General features: G+C 42.8%; 1 long non-coding RNA gene across 1 annotated transcript; it reads left to right on the top strand.

Annotated features, from left to right (window-relative positions):
• The first annotated feature begins 1,764 nt into the window (after window positions 1–1,764).
• LOC139059592 (uncharacterized) lies at window positions 1,765–5,448 on the top strand. Its single transcript, XR_011514220.1, has 3 exons — window positions 1,765–1,798; window positions 4,682–4,833; window positions 5,341–5,448. It is a non-coding gene; the product is annotated as an uncharacterized lncRNA (long non-coding RNA).
• The last annotated feature ends 6,005 nt before the right edge of the window (window positions 5,449–11,453 follow it).

Below are 11,453 nucleotides of genomic sequence, written 5' to 3'. Positions count from 1 at the left end.
TTTTCAGCTCGCTTCGGCACTCCCGAAGCAGCCGACGCGTCCGCTATGTTCACGTGATCCCTCCTAGCACGTCACGCCGACGGTGGCGCCAGCTTTTCCAGTGGTGGAGCTCGAGGCCAATAGACGGCCGAGGGCCATGCGGTGCATTTCTTGGCGCGGCTCCACTGGATTGGAACGTCCTTTGCATCAGAAGCCGTGATTAGCAGCAGCTACATCTTACAAGAATGAGAATGTATTATCTGCAGTTTTTGTTATATTACGGTTCAATTATGGCAGAAGATAACAAGCGTTAACGGTATTAGTAGCCCTTAAAAAAGTAGGATACTAAAATATATCATTGGAAGATATTTTGGCTGCTCTTATTTGGAATGGGGTACTTAAACTTATTCTTTGTCCTCGCTTAAACCGTTACAGCATTTGCTTGAGCACATACCATAGCGGTGTGTGCTGCCGGCCCAGCAAGCAGCAGCAGCTTACGGTGCCAACGCCGCATGCCACCAACGACCTGCGACAACGAGTGACCGATGAAGCAGCGTAGGCCACCACGCTGCTTCATCGAGATTCCGTTGAAGTAGAAATTGCACGTTGTTACTTGCTGTTGCTCCCGTTTTCTGCAGGGCGTACTCTCGTCGCGGAAGCAAAAGAAGTTTTAGCGTATGCCGCCCCATAGTTTCCCGCACAGTATAATCATAACGGGTACGAGCAGGCAGCACATACCATAGCGGTGTGTGCTGCCGGACCCAGCAGGCAGCAGCAGCTTACGGTGCCAAAGCCGCATGCCACCAACTACCTGCGACGACGAGTGACCGATGAAGCAGCGTGGGCCACCAAGGATGTTTCGCCCGCTTTGCGATCGGCGAGCTGCTTCAAGCAGCTCGCCCATCTAAAGGTAGGTGTCGCAAATCTAGCAGCTTCGTTTAAGATTTCTAGAGTTAGCCACCCCTTGAACTCAAACTACGCAAGCCAGTCATACTTACGTAATTATCCGATGCAACAGCCATTTAGTGCTGATAATTGTTTGTAGACACTGCCAAACGGCATGTTGGAGCTCAATTCATTTTATAAGCGTAACATTTGGTGCGTTTTACTTGAAATTTGTATAGCTACATCGATGGACGAATTCGGTATTCAAATGCTAGCTCATTTTATCACAGACGCTCAATTACCCATGAAAATTGTATCAAATTAAAGTCGATTAACTGACTTCCTTTTTCAAAGTTTTTTTTTTGCTCGCATCGCCAACAGCAAGAACAGCACAAAATTTTCTGTACAGATCTCGGCGTATTGGCAGAAGTACAATGAAGCCTTAAGCCACCTTGGGCATACCTCCTTGATAATATGATGCCCTTTCCGTTTGTCTTTTCTCATGTTGTGTCTATTTTTATGGTACCTTTTAATAGGTAGAACGAACAGCTACCTACTAGCCCATTAAGATGTTCTCTCGAAACAGGTGCTCTGGCAGACCGAATCGATCTCACTACATGCATTCAGACGTATCTTAAATGAAAGAAATGGCTTCAAACGGCGCAGCAAATATGCTTGATATAAAACATCCTCAATATCATGTTTTATCTAAACGTAATATTCTATCTAAAAAGCATGTTTATTTATGTTCAGAATGGAATTAGTGCCGAAGGTAGTACAGTGCCTAGCAGTGACGATACGGATTTGACCAGACCGCAGCTCCTAAAGATCTGTTTGTTTTTTCAACAACGCAGATCCACAGCCGAGTAACACGCCTTCTGCCAGTGAGCGAGTTGTCGACCAAGCTGAAACTTCGGACGTCGGCGCAGATAGAGTGAGAAATATTTCAGTTGGTCTAGTAGGGCAGCATGTCTGCTCGAAGTGTGGATTTTTTTTGTACCACATTCAGTTTGTTTGCACAACATACGAGAACTGTACATAATGGCACTGTGACTTCATTTGTGTGCAGCATGTGTGGAAGTAATTATTTCTTTCTGAAACATTATCAGGAGCACCACAGAAGATGTAAGATTAAACATTCGGAAAGTAATAAGCCACGGAAAGCTGTTTATTCAGATGGTGAAATAATTGATCGTGATGTCGTCCCTATGTCACTAGAGCAGCCACCGAACAACTATGGCATCGTATCCAGTATGATCTTCGGCCTGTGCCGGCGACTAGAAGGTCGACATAAGTGTCCGAGAACATGCATTGACGACGTCGTTCAAGAAGTAAGCAATATGTTTGCCGTAGCTGAATTTCCCATAGACACAGCTAATATTAAAACAGACAGGCTTCGGAAGCGTTGCTACGAGAACTCTGGCATATACGTGCCTCCAACTGAAGTGCAGCTCGAAGGAACAAAAAAAGCATACACTGTAAAACTTGAAGATCTCCTAGCCAGCCTTTTGAAGCACCCGGAGATTGTCACCCACGTGAGAAACCTTCGTCAAAGCAAGCATAATTCTTTGCTCCAAGACTTTTGTGATGGTAGTAGATTTCGTTCCCACCCAATGTTTCAGAAGCAAAATAATATTATCCTGCTTAGCCTCTACTACGACGACATTGAATTAGCGAATCATATTGGTATGAAGAGAGGAAGCCGAGGAAAACTTAGTACGTTCTACGTACCGCTTCTAAATCTCCCACCTCATGAACGCTACAAGCTAAGCAACATATTTTTGGTAGGAGTTGGCTACACTTCCCATTTGAAACAACACACAGCACGTCTGGAATTTTTTCATAATTTCACAACAGTGCTAAAGGCTCTAAGCACTGAAGGGATGAACTTTCGCACAAACCGGAGAACAGAAACGTTTTTTGGTGCTCTCATGACCTTGACAGGCGACGCTCTGGCTGTGCATTCATTAGCTGGTTTTAAAGAATCGTTTGGCCATGCAGTGTTTCGTTCCTGCCGCACATGTCTGGTGCAAACGGCCGACTATGCACGGCCGAGTCGGCATGGAGAATGCATTCCCAGGAACGAACGCGAGAAAATTGCACAGATGGAGCAGCTAAAAGAATGTACATGCGCTGCAGCTCGAAGTAAGCTGTCCAAGGAGTTTGGAATAAATGGAGAGTCCATGTTGACCTCTATTCCTTTTTTTCTTTTGACAAAAGGCATTTTGTATGATCCAATGCATTTTTTACTAAAGGGAATCGTACCGAAAGAAATTGCACTTTTTTTTAAAACTGCAGTGAAAGAGAAAGCCTGGTTTTCTCGCAAAGAATTGAATGACGCCCTAAGCACGTTCAGTTTTCATCGAGCGGTAAGCAGCAGTGACCCGCCGAGGATTTTTGAGCGGGATCAAACTGTTGTTACTTCTACGAGTTCATCACTGCTACTAATCCAGCACCTTGCCTTGATTCTGGCATCTTTTTTGCCCAAAAATTCAATGCATGTGCGCAGCCTTGTCCGGTTAGCGCAGATTACTCAAATAATACCGTCTCTGGTTTTGACAGCAGAGGCTGTTGGCGACCTAGAGGAACTGATTGCTGACCACCAGGAAATATTCTTAACATGCTATGGAGAAGAAGCAATGTTCCCCAAGCTACACATTCTTCTGCACAGTGTCGAACAACTTAAAACTCACGGCCCGGGCCGCCATCACTGGACTATGCGATTCGAAGCCAAGAATGCTCTCCCTAAGTCAAAAAAAAATTTTTAATTTCAAGTTGCCGTTATCTGTCAGCGCCTTCCTTCAGACAAATACATCACATGCTCTTTGGAACGACGATGGTACTCCAAGGACAGGGGATGCTACTAATAAATTAAGCTTAGTCCGTGGTGCTCCCTATGTCCTCGATGAGAAACTTTGTGAAGCTGGACTGCCTCATTGTGATGTCAGCAAGGTTGCCCTCTCTGTTGGGTCTGTGAGCGCCCGGAACGTGTCGCTCAGAGTGAATGCCGTAGTTCTCAGTGGTACACCCCATCGGAACCCTTGCTTTTGTAGAATGTCCGACATAGTTTCCTTTGAAGCTCATATATTTTTATTGTGCAAGGTACAGAGCAACATAGCGTATGTGAAGGAAGTTAACGCATTTTTGGGGAAGGAGACTTGTCACGAAACTGTAACTACTCCTGCGAGCTTGGTGCTTCTATGGCCTGTGTTCGTGTACGAAAGAGATAATGAATATTATTTAATTCCTCAATGTATCTACACTGCTTCCCACATAGATTCACTACACCAACAGAAGTTCGCCGCGCACAGTTTGTATAAATATCTCCAGTCACTGTAAAAGAATTACCGCTATGCAAAACAACACAACCATGTATAAAAATTGATATGTTTTGCTGTCAACTTTGGCATGTCGAGTGCCGTACGCTATTTGTTATTGCATTGGGCCACATGATATTTTGTGTGGTTATTGCGTGATGTCCTTGTGAGGTTATATGATGTTCTACAGAGGCAGAAGTTTGGAGAAAGGAACACATTGAGTGTAAGATTTCATCTGCTTCTACCTAACGTAGCATTTTTGCCAGTGTTTAAAACAATAAAATAATGTTTCGATTTGTTGTTTTTGCATGCTCAAGAAACTGCGATATGTGTAGTTGGACTTCCGAGGCTCAAACACATGTCGCTTGACGCCTTAAGTCGCAGCGGTGCCATATTTCTTGTGCAAAGAAAATTGTTCCTAATGAAGATGAGACATGCTGTCAAATTAAAGTTTTTTTTTTCAACCAAGTGAAACAGACTGTGATTCTGTTTCCTTGCAGAAAACTCTGGCAAGCCTTCACTGGTCAGTAGACAACAAGCTGCCCGAGTTTTCTGCTTTCGTTCAGCCACTGCTCAATGGAATGGAAATTACGGAAGAACAACACCGCAAACAGTCGAAATAACTTCGCCATGAGCTGATTCATTTTCTCGAGTAAGTAATACACTAAGGCATGGCTGTTTGTTTCTCAAGTATTACTTGAAAAGGAAGTCTATGAAGGCGGCAAGTACTGGCTTGCGTTTCTATATGTAATGGTATTATCTATACTTTTACGGTTAAAACTAAACGTGTCGTCGCTGCAGTTACATGTCACCTGTTTCGAGCTTGGCAAAATTCTACCACGGAATTAATAAACCAGAAAGTATTACCTTCTCACTTTGTTTCAGTGAAAACAATGCAATTCAGGACAAAAATACTGCCCTGCGTCGATGGAAGTACTTTGCGTTAGGAGAGACATTCGCAAATATGTGTCCCAACATGCTTTGGGAAAAATCGCGGAAGGACGTAAGAGGACGTACAAAAGGACCAAAGGTGCGTTTAACATTGCTGCAGCTTGAATAGCATTGAAGAGATTTATCTGAGCATTGCCCAAATGTAAATCTTGGCGAACAATATATTTACTGTAATGCACATATCAATGCGAAACTGTTCAAATCCTAGGCTGTATTTCTGTCGCGGCTTGCGGAGGCAAGACGGCACAGGGCACAACGACGAGAAGCAAGTGAAGCATCCAAGAAGGCGCCACTCCAGGCCGCAGCTCTGTCCTTAGAGCCCCAGTTAATCGACACCGAATCTGCGTCGATAGAACTGGAAGTATGTATACTCAACAGCCTGTTCTAAATTTGTGTGAAAGAGACGCTTTAAATGCAAGTTCTTTTAAATCTTAACCAAAGAAAAGTAATCGCTATTTCGATGAGTGTAATACAGATTGTGAGTAAGCGCCGGAGACATCCAGCATTTCCAACCCAATAAGAGCGCAAGACTTAATCATTGAAACGGATGGTTTATTGTGATATATATGCAGCTGAACACTGCGTAATGCTTAATGCATACTGTAATGGCTATTTGCGAATAGCGAACTAAGGACAGAAACCAATAATACGAATTTAAATCTGGACCTGGATTTCGGTTGGGAATTCTGAAATAGCCGTGCAGTTCGAAATAGAAGAGTCGGTAACCAGTTATTTCTTTTTCTAGGCAGTTGGGAAGGCTTCAGGTCCAACAGGACCTTTTAACAAAGAAAGAATGATGGTGCTGTTGCACAGCCCTATCAAGATGCGCAAGGCCAACCCACCCGCTCGGCTGCCAAGCTTTTCCTTGAACGAATAAATTGTTAGTATTGCACCTTTCATGGCGAAATTAAGCATGTAATGATGAACTGAAATACCGCTTCCTGTTTTCAGCTTGGCATCGAAGCAGGGATAAGGATTAACCAGAAGATAGTCGAAAACGTGAACCGACTGAACAAAGTTAAAGAGCTCGTTACAAAACTGTACAGTCGTGATATGGACTTCGCAAGCATTGATGAGGAGCTGAGAGGGAGACACGCGAAACACTCGCTGATTGCTTCAGTAAGTACGCTGATGTTCTAAACTCTAGTTACGTTTTGTTCCATTAGTTTATTTTCGATCTCACGTGCAGTTGGTGGCTGCACGCTGAAATGCTATATTTTGGTGATGCAAAATCATGTATTTGTGTGAAGCCTGTTTCACATTATGCGATTTTCGTCGCACCGGAAGTGCGATTTCCGTCGTTTGCGATGAAAATCGCAGTCGCAGTGCCGACCCCCGATTTTCGGCTGCGACAAACCGGTTGGTCGCACAGTCGCACCGTCGCACCGATCGCTGCGATTTTCCATCGAAATTGCGCGGAGAGCTGTCAACGGAGCTATTTCGCCGGTTTGTTTTGGAAAATGGCGTCTCGCCCGACAAGTGCAATGCGCGGAGACGTGGATCATCGAATTCGGTACGTACGCGAAGGGACAATAAAAAACTTGTACCGCAGATTGCATTCTCCGATTGCTATGCGTTTGTTGACACGCTACACAGCAAATGAAGTGCATTTTCACGTTTGCTTCGTATGCCTTTGCGAGTTGTCAGTGCTAAGAAGTGTTCGATCCCCAGCAGACGACGAGGTTGTCACAATTTTCTTTTGTTGAGTAGCATGCAAAAATCGCGCTTACGGAGCAGCTTGAATTATTTCAACCTCGGCAAGGCAAATGACAAGACAGCAAAGTACCCGAAGTTTCAACGTTGCGCTGAACGCGGTACCCTTCAGTTGCATTTTCTTGTCGGTTTTCAAGCACGAATTTCCCGATGCATCTTGAAAGCTTATCTTGCCTCTTAATAAATTTGACAGAGCAAAAGTGTAGGCTATCGTAATGAATTTGCTACGATAGCATTAAATCCGTGGCTTGAATAAAATATTACATGCACGTTAAGTTGCACCTCTTCTCTGGAGAATTTTTTTTCTTGCACAAAAACCAATAAACATTGACTATGTTGCGGACTTTGTATCCTTACTGCATCTGTATGAACACTTGCTCTGCAAGGTAATTAACTGTACAGCTAGTATATTAAGTAAATTGCTTGCTATAGTGGCACAGTGACAACGTACCCTCCTGCACAATTATGTAGAACTCGTTTAACAATGCGAAAAGCAGGCAAACGGCCTGTTCTTGTGGGGATAAAGCAGTATAAAACGACACGCTGAACAAAAGAAAATCAAAACTGTGCAGTGAAGTCAGCCAGTACAAGCAGTTCTTGCACGTTCACTGCTGATCAAGTGTGCAGAAACATTCATGCCTTACATGTTTCTAGTAAGTTTCAAATAAGTTTGTGATCACATATATTAGTGTGTAAAACCATATAACGATATCCGCTGCAATTACTGTCTTTATAAGTAATGAACTACCATGCTACTTGCAAGAACATATATCACCTAAGGATTTTAGAACAAATTTCTGCATTTCAACTGTACAAAATATGTGGTTTATTCAATAAAAGACCACAAACTGGGCTGTTTTGCAATGACAAACTTATTCCAAACTTTACTTACATACAGGCAAAAAAAAATTATAGACAGAAATATTGTTCTTCAATTTGTTCACCTGCCACTGTGGCTATAGCATTTTGCTGCTAACACAAGGCAAGGGATTGATATGCCAGCCATGGAAGTCGCATTTCAATGGGAGTCGTAGGTGAGAAAAAAAGCTCTTGCACTTAGATTTAGTTCATCACCTTTTATTGAACCCTTACACGTCAAAATACTACTGCATAGGGGAGCATGCTTATGCAAAATCTAACACCAATAGAAAGCAAAGGGCAGAATTGTAAAACAACCATTTTTCGTGATAATTCGAGTGTGTAAATATTCCTTGCATCAATATGTATTGTTCAACAGCGCTGCACAAATAAGCATGATCAGGTATAGCAAGTACTGTGTCAGGAAGCTGGTTCTACAGATGTATAAATGTCAAGGCATGAATGCTCATACTACGTCGCACACATAGCACAAAGAAAACCTTTTTCAAGAGTTGTCCCTTCTGGCAGTTATGAGTGGGCCATAAGCAGCAGAAACTTTATCGCAGGACATTGTGTAATACCGCTTATGAAAGAATGAAGAGAGTGAAGAGGCTTTTAACAGCAGTACCTTATGCTGCTCTAATAAGAGGAACGATGAGCAAAAACATTTCTGGTAGAGCACTTAAACAGTAACTTTCTGCAAGACAGAAAATTCCAGGTCAGGGTTGGAGGTACATTTGGCCCACACACCAACAACACGGGCATACTACAAGAAACACTACAGCCTATGGCGTATTACAGTCTATGTGAAAGCTATCTTATACAGAAATCAAGAATGATGCAACAAGCCCTCGACAACACTGCAGACTTTCTTGGCCAGTCTGGTCTCTCCCTTTCTAATAAGTCAGCTCATATCGACGTCAGAAAAAAAGAAAGACTAGAATCAAGAACTACCCCAGATTGCACATTGTGATCCACATAGCTGGACAAATATGCCCGCAAGTTAACGTCCACAAATCCTCAGCTAGTGTAAGCCCATGACGGCAGAGCCAGCACGTGGGTGAAACAATTATGCAATGCCTGGACGTAACTTCCACACCTGGTGAAAAGAATAATCTCGACATAATGGGGGTGGACGAGTGGATACTATAGAAAATCGCAGATGCTTTCCTTGTGTCCAAGGTGTGGTACGGTATGAATTACCTGCAGCACACAAAAAAGACGACTCATCGAAGACAGGCATCGGGTAGTAATAACAGGTCTTTCCAACTGTACCATGCTTGAAGACCTCTATGAGAAAGAGCTAACGACAGAGATACGACAGAGATAACGACAGAGAAAGATATAGACAGAGTAGAATTGCTGCCTGCAGCACAAATTCTTTGTCTCAAGAGCTCAGAACCTCGTACCAAGATACTATGCCAGCTAGCATATGAGATGCAAAGACGACTACCCCTCCCTTCAGAAACACAACCTCGGGAGTACCTGAACTTGAAACACAACAGGCCCATACCGTGGAATATGGGGGTAAACAATTAGGCCAGGAGACTATATGCAACTGCCAAACACACAGAGGATGTTGCTAATCATGAAGATGCAAGCAAACATAAGGCACATATAGTACACTGATCTGGCAATAGCAGTGTAACAGTAGTATGACACTACATAAAACTAAACCCCATATAAGTGAGTACCATTCCAGGTCATCCTACACCTAGAAAAGCTGAACTGAAAGCAATCAAAGCAGCACTTGTAGTGCAGATTACACCCTGCACAACACCCTGCATGGATTCACCAGAAACTGTCTGGGCCTGCACATCACACAAGATTGTCAGGAAAATCAGAAGATTGACACGCGACTTGCAAGCACATGGCCAGAAATTAAATTACAGGATACATAGCCATGCAAATATTCCAGGACACAAGCGGGCTTATAAGCCTGACATAATAACTGAAAACTAGATGAGTTTGTGCGTATTCATTATTAACTAAAGTGCAATAGATAGACAACAGACAAGAATGAAGAGCTCTGTGTGTTCACTTCGTTCCTGTCCATTGCATTTCTGTTGCACTATAGTTAATGAATTCATAAAGCTGCACAGGAGAAGAATGATACCTCTGCCCAAGGGCCCGATCTCACATCCAAATCCAGACGTGTGCACACACACGCACACAAATTTTGCAAGAGTGCATGGCATGAAGCAGTATCAACAGGATGACACTAGATATTTACTTATTTATTTATTTAAAAATACCTTACAGGCCTCAAAGTGAGGCATTGAGTATGGATGGATGAGGACTAACTTTCAACTGAGGTTCATTGGTAAAAATGTGGCGAGTTATACAACTTACCAGAAAAAAAAGGACGATGAGCAAAACGAGAACAAGGTGAAAGCAGGAGCCAACGTCTCGACTAGTGGACTTGTCTTCTTCAAGGTCCACGTTTGGAAACGTTGGCTCCTACTTTCACCTTGTTCTCATGTTGCTCATCGTCTTGAATTTCCATCTCCTGCTTTCCCCGAGTTTTCCCCAGAAAAAGAAAGACATCTTTGAAAGATAGATAAAAATTGGTGCTTGATGCGGCCAAACATAAATAAAAATGCTACAGAAAGAAAATAGAGAAAAATTCCAAGTGCAGGAAAAAATCATTACAATTGCCAATCCTGCATGCCAGCACCTTTCAAGAAACACTGTTGTTATTCCAATAGACAGCCTGACAGCTTGCTTATGCAAGCACATTCTTCCAGTTCCATGCCATTGGGAAAAAAATGAGTTTCCTGGAAGGTAGCCACATGCACACTTGGTGATCACAATGTTTCTTTTCCCTGGACTTGTATATCTATATGTATTTTCTCCCTTTACTGCTTGTATGTTTGGTTTCATCAAGCACTGGAGTCTTTATCAGGTTTTATTGTTGTACTACTTGTGGTAACCTTTATAGATGATTGCATTTTCACAATAAACCTTTTAATTAGAAGTTAGCATAACCTGTTCTTACTGCTTCACACTGTACGTTCTTGCTACATTGGCCAAATAAAAGATTTTATAAGATATCATGAGGGCCATTAAAGTGACTTCCTGAAGTTGTTGCAGTTAAAAAAACGAATAGCCTGGCTGCAAATGGCACCAGAGAACACATAGGACAAACAAGAAAACCGAGATGATCTAACAATGAAAAGTTTAATGTACACACCGAGTTAATGCTCGCTGACAAGCAATAGACTGAACATACACAAAAAGGAGAAGCAAGAATTCATGTGCGTTTCCTGACAGGAAATGCATCCATTTCTAACGGAGGCCGTGATGACAAGATTAACGCAGCATTTTTAGATCTACAGCTTCCGTAATTTCTCTAGGCAGCCGATCTGCACAGAATGCTAGCTTCTTCCTCTACAATGCACGCTCAGATGTGGAGAGTGCATTGTAGAGGAAGAAGCTAGCATTCTGTGGAGATCGGCTGCCTAGAGAAATTATGGATGCTGTAGATGCAAATACACTGGGAGAACTTGTGTCAGCATGGTCGCTGTTACACTTTCAGAGATGGATGCGTTTCCTGTTGGGATCTGTATGGACACACATCAGATCTTGCTTCTGCTTTTTGTGTAAATTTTATTTATTGCTTGTCGAACAGCATTTACTCGCCATGTTCAATAAACTTTCATTTGTTAATACACCTCATGATTGTCTTGGTCTCTAGCAGAAATGTGTTCATTCTTTTTACAGTGAAGCTGTGTATGCCTAGGCGAAACA

Source organism: Dermacentor albipictus, chromosome 4 (genome assembly GCF_038994185.2).
Source record: "Dermacentor albipictus isolate Rhodes 1998 colony chromosome 4, USDA_Dalb.pri_finalv2, whole genome shotgun sequence".
Taxonomy (NCBI): domain Eukaryota; kingdom Metazoa; phylum Arthropoda; class Arachnida; order Ixodida; family Ixodidae; genus Dermacentor; species Dermacentor albipictus.
The sequence above is the reverse complement of the archived record's forward strand: the minus strand, read 5'-3'. Positions and strand labels throughout refer to the sequence as shown.